The sequence below is a fragment of the Triticum dicoccoides genome, chromosome 1A (genome assembly GCF_002162155.2).
Source record: "Triticum dicoccoides isolate Atlit2015 ecotype Zavitan chromosome 1A, WEW_v2.0, whole genome shotgun sequence".
Classification (NCBI taxonomy): domain Eukaryota; kingdom Viridiplantae; phylum Streptophyta; class Magnoliopsida; order Poales; family Poaceae; genus Triticum; species Triticum dicoccoides.
The window spans coordinates 512,721,737-512,730,348 of NC_041380.1; the positions used below are offsets into that span (position 1 = coordinate 512,721,737).

General features: G+C 43.3%; 1 pseudogene; it reads left to right on the forward strand.

The window, feature by feature from the left end:
• Positions 1-5,609: 5,609 nt before the first annotated feature.
• Positions 5,610-6,879, forward strand: LOC119354345 (annotated as a pseudogene).
• Positions 6,880-8,612: the final 1,733 nt, after the last annotated feature.

Sequence of the window (8,612 nt, forward strand, 5' to 3'; positions counted from 1 at the left end):
TTTGTTATGGGTTGGAAGCATGCAAAGCTTCTCATCTTTTTGGGGGATCTTTTTATTTAGGTGATGGGGATTGAGGTTGAGGGTTTGGCCGATGGATAGGGCGTCCTTCTCATCATCCGGAGAAGAGCGGGCCACCTGTAAACTAGGTGCCTGATGGGTTATCTGCCCTGTTTTGTCGGTGTGCTAGTGCTGATGGCTTGCTCTGGACTGAGTGTGAATTATGGAGGATTTCGTGCAAGTTTTGTTTTTGTTTGAGATATTTTGTGGGTGCTGCCTGCCTGATGGGCCAACCAAAGAAGCATGGAGCGTGAGGTTGCCGTGGTCAGTGGTCCTTGTTTGTCAAACCTTGCGTCTTCAGAGTTAATGGCGGCATGCGGCATGTGGGCGCTAAGGTAGATGTGGCAGTAATAATAAACTTGTACGGCGCATTATGACATGTCGCCGGCCGAAATGCACGGTACAAATTGAAGGCCCGCAATTAATAATTTGATTCGTCCAAAGATTCACAATTTCACATAAATATATTTAAGATTGACACTAATAGTAGGTCGTACAAGTTTCTCAACACGTAGCAACGAGGTCACGTGCTTTGGAATAAAAAAATACATAATAGTTGATAATCCATGTCTAGGACATGCGGACACAGGATGGTGCAGTAGCATTGGCGTCTCGGCAGCAGCATCCCACTGCTCAGGCGACCTTTGAGACAGCGTAGAGCAAAGCAAGCAGGTTGAGGACTAGAAGCCCGACGATGATACGGTGAAATTTCCTCTGTGTGCAATTTGGGATGGTGAACATCCTGGGCCACTTTGCACGGATAACGTTGACGTAGTATTTCTCCTATTTTCAGGCCTTCTTTGGTTTATAGGATTGGAAAATCATAGAAATAGAAAAGTTATAGGAAATGAGATGACATGCATCTCAGATCCTATGCATAGAAATAGAAAAAGAGATGCCCTTTGATTCACACCATAGGATTTTTTCCATTAAGTCTAGGCTAATGTTTATTTTTCTATGAAATGTGGAGGATAGGAAGAATTCCTCCATAGGAATAGGATTTCATTCCTACAAACCAAAGAGCTCTGAAGGAATTTTTTCTATAGAAATCATATCCTATGAAAATCCTACAAAATTCCTCCAAACCAAAGGAGGCCTGAAGTTGCATTTGCCAGACTACAATAACAGACAGAGGGAAAGATCAAATCCAGTTGTGCTAGATAGGGCTGAAATTATAGATGTATGTGCGATAGACTTACCCATTCACGCTGGCACTTGTAGAAGTGATTCCCTGGGTTAGAAATTGTACGAGAGACCCACCACTGCACCATGTCGTTGTTGCAGTAGGGATAAACCATCAGCGGCAGCAGAGGTTGCTCGTGCTCGTCGAGTTCGACATGCAATGTGCTTGAACTTGACATGGTTGTTAGGACCATCGAGAGACCAAGGTAGAACAAAGTCTTGACACTTTGAGCTATTGAAAGAACAATGAAGAAACAATGATAATAGCAAGGGGGTGGGGGGAAGCCGATGCGTGGAAGATGAGATGGAATGGCTGGGAAGAAGAGGAACGTGTCTGCGTTGAATGGACTAGTAGGTGGTTAGGTGTTGGTAGGTGTGGTTAGACCCATCTCCGAACACTTCGAGTACATGTGAAACCAGAGAGAATACATGGCGATTAATGATGTCAATACGGAGGGGCTAATATAGTGAGTGCCGATCCCGAGACAACCGAGCGGGCGTGATTCCGGTGGGGTTCATCAGCGAGTGCTCCAACGCAATTTCGGCTGAGGACTCACCTTACTACATGCCTACCAAGTTTCAAGCAATTTGGTTCAACTGTTTAAAAAGCAGTTATATGAAAAATCAAAGACGGCAGAAACTATATTGGTGGGTTGTGTTATGCATAATGATTGCGTTGGTGAATTGTTGCTTGTAGCTCCAGCAGAATGGTTAATAAAATATCAAAACGGAAACGACAAAAAGATGATAGAATTGCATATACAAAATGGATTTTATGATAATGCATTTTTTTACTGATGTTGTGTTCTATTCACAGAAAACAACATATGGCATCTGCGTTGCTATTTGCACATAGGAATACAAAATAAAGATCGGAAACACTAAAAGTCGGACCTCAGATTTTAGGCATGACAAATCTGACATTTTTTATGGCAATTTATATTAACACGAGGATGGCAAATTTAGTTTGCAAGCACAACAATTTTCTGAAAATAAAAATGAACCGAGGAGGATTTTCCAGCTAAACTAACCATCCTCAGAGAATATAATTTGCCATAAAAAAATGTTCAATTTGCCATGGTCAAAAATCCGATGTTAGATTTGTAGTGGAATCCATTATAGATTTATGTGATTGAGGCTTTTTTGTTTTTCCTTTGAAACTCAAATCAAATTCCCCTGCAACAAAAAAAAAAGAAACTCAAACCAAATAAAAAAAAATCATTTTTTTTCGACCAAATGTGTAGTGTCAAAAAGGAAAGGTTGCGTCTTCGCTTCATCATCTTTCAGTCATTCCTTTTGCTACTAGGTCAATGGACATGCATGGTTGACTTGATCGTCTCTACAAATTAACTTGTGCGTCGTGCGAGCTTCTCCGTAGTGAACTTCACCGCGAAGTATTGTCACTACTCGGTAGTCACATGATCTTACCATTTTTTTTCTTCCTTTTTATAACGGCAGCCTGCATGCGGCGCAGGTCACGCGGCCTGCATGCGGTGCCAGACCAGAGAAACGCCAACCTGCCGCGCGGCGGGTGCCGCTATATCTCGCGTTCACCGAGAGGGGAGGAAACCCTAGCTGAACGGGAGGCTGAGATGGGCTGGCCCATAAACGCAGGAGGCCACAGCTTCCTTTTTCTGTTTTTTATGGTTTCTGTTTTCGTTTTATTGTTTTTTTGTACTTTTGTTTATACTTTAAAATACTAGATATATTACAAAAAGCACTCCACAAAAAACCATTTGAAAAATGTTGAGCAAGTATTAAAAAATGTTGATCAAGCATTTGGAAAATTTTGAAAAAGTATATGAAAAATGTTAAACAAGTACTGGAAAAATGTTAAACAAGTATTGGCAAAATGTTAATCAAGAAATTAGAAAATGTTGAACAAATATTTCAAAAGTGTTAATCAAGCATTCAAAAAATATTTAACGTGTACAGAAGATTTTTTGATCATGTATTAAAAAATAATGATTTTTTTATCATTCATAAAAAATGTTGAGCAAGTATGAAAATTCTTAATCAAGCATTTGGAAAATATTAAATGTGTATAAACAAATGTTGAACATGTACTAAAAATGATGAAAAATACTGATCATATATATAGAAATATTAATCAAGCATTCAGAAAATGTTCAAAAAATGTTTGAATAATGTTAATCAAGCATTTGGAAAATGTTAAAATGTGTATAGAAAAAATATTAACCATGTATCAAAAATATTTATCTTTTTTAAAATGTTAAATCAAGCATTTGAGAAAGTTTAAAAGTGTGTATAGGGAAATGCTGACCAAGTATTCAAAAACTATTAATCTTGTATTTGAAAAATATGTATTAGAAAAAATATTCACCATGTACTAAGAAAATGTGAAATTTGTACTTCAAAAATGTTAAATGTGTATTAAAAATCTTGTTGACATATACAAGCAATTTAGAATGAAAATCAAAAGCAATAAAGAAAAGCAAAAAAATGAGAACTGAAAAAGGAACAAAGTAAACCAAATAAAAATAGAATGAAAAAAATCTGAAGAAACAAAAGCAAAAAGAATAAAAAATTAAAGAAAACCGATGAAAACCAAGAAATAAATAAGTAAAAAAACAAAAGAGAGAAAAAATCAAAAAACAAAGAAAGCAGAGAAAACCAACAAAAAAAAGAAAACTGGGAAAGAAATGAAGAAAACTGATGACAACCAAGAAAGAATAAATAAAAACCAAAGACAGAAGGAGAAAAAAATGAAAAACGAGAAAATAAACAAATAAACAACAAAAACTGGTGAAAACGAAGAAATAAAGGAAAAACCGATGAAAAATCAAAGAAAACAGAAAACAGTGAAGAAAAAAAAGAAAAACAAAACAGAAATAACAAAATAAAAAAAACACGGTGCGAGTGAACCAGCGTACTCACCCAATCAAACAAACCCAGCGAAGGAAAACAAATCGGACGAAAACGGGCCGGCCGAGTTGCTACAATGCGTGAGGAAAGCTTCAGCGAGATGGAAGAATGCGCTCGCTTTATGCGAGATATAGTCCTCGCGCCGTGCCTTTTAACTTGCAGCTATTCTAATAAAATACTTTTAGGGAAGTTAATTTCTACTTCTAACTAGTAGAATGCTCGTGCATTGCTACGGGCTATCATAAATGTAATATAAATGAATCAAATAAATGATTAAGATCGTCTCCAAGATCAAAACTCATTTCTCCCTCATACATCCAGGCATGTTCGGACATCAAACAGGAGCCTAGCAGGCTACCCAAAATTCAATCGTATGTATAGTCCGGGTTTCTCAAATCCAGATCATACGTGGAGAAGAAATGTGGTTGTCTGGACTATCCGAGATGTTATCTCCAACACACAGGCCCAACACAAAAGAACCCACCCCATGACGCATCCTTCCTTTTTTCTGCACTCCGCTCCCCTTCCTGTTTAGTTTCCCGTCGTAGCCGAACATTTTTCACAGGAGCCCCTACTTTAAAACCGGACGGCGCCCACCTCACCTTCGCCATGGCATCCTCTATCCTTCACACTGTACTTCCCCATAGACAGTCAACAAGAGTCCCATGCCAACCGCCCTGATCCCCTCCCCTCGTGTTTGTGCCGATCCGCCACCACCATCCACATTTTATAAAGTAGCGAAATTATTCCACTAAGATAGTCGTAACTAAACCCTAAACCCCATCAACATCCACATTTGGTGCATAATATAAGTGGGAGACTTACATGTGTTCACATAATTTTTGATGGTACTGAAACAAAATAATGTTGTTGGACACTTCAAGTAACCTAGTGAAATAATGTTCAGTAATGATATTTCACACACGCAATGTACCGAACATAACCATACATCAATAGGACCACACAAAGAACATGCTGATTTTTTTAGAACGATGTGCCTGCATGTATGGAATTATTTTGGTGTGGTATATGGCTTCAAAAATATGCAGGACAATTTTCTGATTGGTCACAACCATTTTGTTGCAGTTGGCTCTTTATGTAAATATTCTTTTTACCATAAAAGTTGTAGTAGAGGATTTCTACTGTTTTTGTAAGAAGAAAATATTGTCGTTGTGCTGAACCTAAAGGGGCCACACCATGACTTTCCAACAGGGAGGCGCGTAGAAGGGCTTGCTTCTCACCGTCTCAGTCCGTGGTCGGGCCGGACACATAGATGGCTGGTCTGATCTCTCCATCATGTCGTCGATTTCCCTCCATGCCTCGCAAGGCCTCTTCGACCCACACTGGAGCCTCTCACCGTCACGTGTCGCCCACCCAATTTGAGGCCCATGACCATCGCCCCACAAACCCTGCCGGAGGCTGTCGTCGACGCGATGTCTATTATGGTTGGTGCCGCTTGCCTCCATCCCACACACACAGCAGCCATGACGGCGCGCGTGGCTTGGAGCGGGATGGCAGCCCGCGCAGCACAGACGTCAAGCAGGGACCTCCTCGATTTCACATCTCGGCCGACCCCGGCGGCACCCTCACCGACTCTGCAACTGGACCGGTGTCACATGTGCCCGTGGCCCCGCCGACAGGCGGCGCGTCACATAGCTGGTGCTCAGCGGCTGTGGGATCCGCGGCGTGCTCTTGCCGGCGCTGGGGCGGCTGTCTGTCCTCACGGTGCTTGATCTGTCCAGCAACGCGTTCGCCGGGGAGGTCCCTGACAAGATTTCCGCGTTGTCGAGGCTGACGCAGCTGAGCCTGACGAACAACCTGCTCGAGGGCGCGATCCCTGCCGGCATCGGGCTCCTCCGGGAGCTCTACTACCTCGACCTCAGCGGCAACCGGCTCTCCGGCGGCATCCGGGAGACGCTGTTCTGCAACTTCTCCGCCTTGCAGTACATGGACCCCGCCAACAACTCGCTCGCCGGCGACATCCCCTATGCCACTGAGTGCCGCCTCCCCAGCCTCTGTTACCTCCTCCTATGGTCTAACGAGCTGTCCGGCCTGATCCTGCCAATGCTGTCCAACACCCCCATTCTCGAGTGGGTCGACTTCGAGTCCAACTACCTCGCCGGTGAGCTGCCATCGCAGGTGTTCGACAGGTTGCCGCGGCTCCAGTACCTCTACCTATCCTACAACAACCTCTCTAGCCACAATGGCAACACCAACCTGGATCCCTTTTTCCACTCCCTCAGAAACTGCACTCGCCTGCAGGAGCTCAAGCTCGCTGGGAACGGCCTCGGCGGCAAACTGCCATCGTTCATCGGCGAGCTCTCACGCAGCTTCCGGCAGATCCACCTCGAGGACAACGCCATCTCAGGCTCCATCCCTCCCAACATCTCCGGCCTCGCCAACCTCACGTACCTAAACCTCTCCAATAACCTCATCAACGGCTCCATCCCGCCGGACTTATCACGCATGCGGTGGCTCGAGCAGTTGTACCTCTCCAACAACCTCCTCTCCTGCGGGATCCCCCGGTCCATCGGTAAGCTCCCGCACCTCGGCCTCCTCGACCTCTCCGGCAATCGCCTCACTGGCGCCATCCCAGACACGTTCTCCAACCTCACGCAGCTCAGGAGGCTGATGCTCCACCACAACCGCCTTGCCGGTGCCATTCCACCGAGCCTCGGCGAGTGCGACAACCTAGAAATCCTCGACCTCTCCTACAATGGCCTCCAAGGCGAGATCCTGGCTTTCCCGACCTGATTGTGCACAAACATGAATTAATTCATTAAACTTACCCTAGACCAATTCGATATGTCGAGGCTGCTCAAATCATCGTCTTTGTAGATGCTTGCATACGTCGTGGTTTCTGGTGCGCTAGTTGTGCTGATTGGCTCGGAGGAGTAGAAGGATGAATGGGCAATGGAGGATGTCGCAACGAATTGATTCAATGGCGTGGTTTGACGCCGGATCCGTGATTTGTTACCGTGAAAAATCTGCATTTCTTTTGGAAGGTCATTGGGGGATATCTTATGTCGGTCCTTTATTAGGAAGGTGATCTCAATTAACAGATTTTCCACACATATTGCTGCCGGAAGCACCAACGATGGCATTTGTGATTTGGCTTCAAGTATTTTTGGTATGGTAGGCTAAACGAAGGTAGGGAATGGGTAAAACATGACAAACCTTTGGATCAGCCTGCCCGCCAAGTGCTTACGTGAAATAAGGTAGCGCCATGTGATACCTGAATCCTGAATACCCAGTGTTTACATGATTGATTCACCAACTGCCAGCCTTTCCTGTTCCGCTCTCAATATATGGCAGTGGTATTTTCGTGATTGAATTAAATCTGCACCTGCCAAAGAAAACGCAAAAAACCGAAAGGGGATCAGGTGAATCGACTTGGTTTTTCATTGAGAGGGAGAAAACCAGCATGTAGGGGGTGGTGGGAGGTGGGAGGAAATAAAACCGGACGAAAATAAAACTGGAGTGTCAGGCTACCAACTGCTCCATTAGGAGTAGAGATGGAGCAGTTGGTAGTCTCCGTTCCGGGGTTTTTTCCGTCCCACCTCCCACCTTCGCCGGGTTTTTTCGTAGATTTTTTCATCCCCTCTCCCTATGATGTCTACTACACAACCTTCTTCTTGTAGACGTTGTTGAGTGATGCGTTGATGACCCACAAGTATAGGGGATCTATCGTAGTACTTTCGATAAGTAAGAGTGTTGAACCCAACGAGGAGCAGAAGGAAATGATAAGCGGTTTTCAGCAAGGTATTCTCTACAAGTACTGAAATAAGTGGTAACAGATAGTTTTGTGATAAGATAAATTGTAACGAGCAACAAGTAATAAAAGTAAATAAAGTGCAGCAAGGTGGCCCAATCTTTTTGTAGCAAAGGACAAGCCAGAATAAACTCTTATAATAGGAACAACGCTCCCTAGGACACATGGGAATATTGTCAAGCTAGTTTTCATCACGTTCATATGATTCACGTTCGATACTTTGATAATTTGATATGTGGGTGGACCGGTGCTTGGGTGCTGTTCTTACTTGAACAAGCATCCCACTTATGATTAACCTCTATTGCAAGCATCCGCAACTACAACAAAAGTATTAAGGTAAACCTAACCATAGCATGAAACATATGGATCCAAATCAGCCCCTTACGAAGCAACGCATAAACTAGGGTTTAAACTTCTGTCACTCTAGCAACCCATCATCTACTTATTACTTCCCAATGCCTTCCTCTAGGCCCACATAATGGTGAAAAGTGTTATGTAGTCGACGTTCACATAACACCACTAGAGGCTAGACAACATACATCTTATCAAAATATCAAACGAATACCAAATTCACATGACTACTAATAGCAAGACTTCTCCCTTGTCCTCAGGAACAAACGTATTTACTCACAAAGCATATTCATGTTCATAATCAGAGGGGTAATAATATGCATATAGGATCTGAACATATGATCTTCCACCAAATAAACCAATT